Source organism: Cherax quadricarinatus, chromosome 65 (assembly GCF_038502225.1).
Source record: "Cherax quadricarinatus isolate ZL_2023a chromosome 65, ASM3850222v1, whole genome shotgun sequence".
In the NCBI taxonomy this organism is placed as follows: domain Eukaryota; kingdom Metazoa; phylum Arthropoda; class Malacostraca; order Decapoda; family Parastacidae; genus Cherax; species Cherax quadricarinatus.
Window position 1 is genome coordinate 15,067,223 of NC_091356.1, and position 2,653 is coordinate 15,069,875.

The window sequence follows — 2,653 nt, forward strand, 5'->3', positions numbered from 1 at the left end:
CTAGAGGCAGCAAATTCCTCCGAATGAGACAACAGTGAGGCAATTGCAACCTCTCGTGTGACTCCACTGTTAAGACAAAGACAAATAGCAGATATTCACTGCTACAAATGTGGTATTTTGTGTACATAGTCTTTAGTTTTAATGCCATTTAAATGGCCTATCGAGGAAATGTGTTACGTACAACTGGTTAATAATTAAATGGTGAATTATTAAATATATTAATATGTAAGCGTGGTGAAAATTGATATTAATCATATTTACTCAGGTTGGTTGTATCTCATACTGTGTGTACTCAGCTAATTGTGGTTGCAGGGGTCGAGACTCAGCTCCTCAGCTCAGTGTGTGTGTGTGTGTGTGTGTACTCACTTAATTGTACTCGCCTAATTGTGGTTGCAGGGGTCGAGACTCAGCTCCTGGCCCCGCCTCTTCACTGACCGCTATTAGGTCCTCCCTACCCCTGCTCCATGAGTTTTATCATACCTCGTCTTAAAACTATGTATGGTTCCTGCCTCCACTACATCGCTTGCCAGACTATTACACTTCCTAACTACTCTGTGGCTGAAGAAATACTTCCTAACATCCCTTTGACTCATCTGAGTCTTCAGCTTCCAATTGTGACCCCTTGTTTCCGTGTTCCATCTCTGGAACATCCTGTCTCTGTCTACCTTGTCTATTCCACGCAGTATTTTGTATGTTGTTATCATGTCTCCCCTGACCCTCCTGTCCTCCAGTGTCGTCAGACCAATTTCCCTTAACCTTTCTTCGTAGGACATTCCCCTTAGTTCTGGGACTAGTCTTGTTGCAAACCTTTGCACTTTCCCTAATTTCTTGACGTGCATGACCAGGTGTGGGTTCAAAACTGGTGCTGCATACTCCAGTATGGGCCTGACGCAATGGTGTACAGTGTGTGTGTGTGTGTGTGTGTGTGTGTACTCACCTAGTTGAGGTTGAGGGGGTCGAGTCCGAGCTCATGGTGTGTGTGTGTGTGTGTGTGTGTGCTCAATTGTGGTTGCAGGGGTCGATTCATAGCTCCTGTCCCCGCCTCATCACTGGTCGCTATAGTGTGTGTTTGTGTGTATGTATCTCTTCTTTCCCTTCCTTCTGTTATTCACATATGCTTTCTTAACGCTCAAGATATGTGTTAATGTGGAAGTGTTTTTATACGCCTCGTTTGCTACTTCTCTCTGTTATATAAATCTCGAGTTTTAAGCTTGAGAATGTTAATGTTACTAAATAGTGAAGTGTTTACGGTGCTTTTATGGGCAATAAATCTCGAATATGACATAAACCTGGAATATGACGCTATACTAAGAACATGAGGGTATGTCTGGAATATGATAATATTATTGTAAGACGATAATAAATCTGGAATAAAACAATATGCTTGAAATGTGAAACAGGACAATAACATGAAGCAGGACAATAACATGAAGCAGGACAATAACATGAAGCAGGACAATAACACTAAGCAGGACAATAACATGAAACAGGACAATAACATGAAGCAGGACAATAACATGAAGCAGGACAATAACATGAAGCAGGACAATAACATGAAGCAGGACAATAACATGAAGCAGGACAATAACATGAAGCAGGACAATAACGTGAAGCAGGACAATAACATGAAGCAGGACAATAACATGAAACAGGACAATAACATGAAGCAGGACAATAACACTAAGCAGGACAATAACATGAAACAGGACAATAACATGAAGCAGGACAATAACATGAAGCAGGACAATAACATGAAACAGGACAATAACATGAAGCAGGACAATAACATGAAGCAGGACAATAACATGAAGCAGGACAATAACATGAAGCAGGACAATAACATGAAACAGGACAATAACGTGAAGCAGGACAATAACATGAAGCAGGACAATAACATGAAACAGGACAATAACACTAAGCAGGACAATAACATGAAACAGGACAATAACATGAAGCAGGACAATAACATGAAGCAGGACAATAACATGAAACAGGACAATAACATGAAGCAGGACAATAACATGAAGCAGGACAATAACATGAAGCAGGACAATAACATGAAGCAGGACAATAACATGAAGCAGGACAATAACACTAAGCAGGACAATAACATGAAGCAGGACAATAACATGAAGCAGGACAATAACATGAAGCAGGACAATAACATGAAGCAGGACAATAACATGAAGCAGGACAATAACACTAAGCAGGACAATAACATGAAGCAGGACAATAACATGAAGCAGGACAATAACACGAAGCAGGACAATAACATGAAGCAGGACAATAACATGAAGCAGGACAATAACATGAAGCAGGACAATAACACTAAGCAGGACAATAACATGAAGCAGGACAATAACATGAAGCAGGACAATAACATGAAGCAGGACAATAACATGAAGCAGGACAATAACAGGAAGCAGGACAATAACATGAAGCAGGACAATAACATGAAACAGGACAATAACATGAAGCAGGACAATAACATGAAGCAGGACAATAACATGAAGCAGGACAATAACATGAAGCAGGACAATAACACTAAGCAGGACAATAACATGAAACAGGACAATAACATGAAGCACGACAATAACATGAAACAGGACAATAACATGAAGCAGGACAATAACATGAAGCAGGACAATAACAT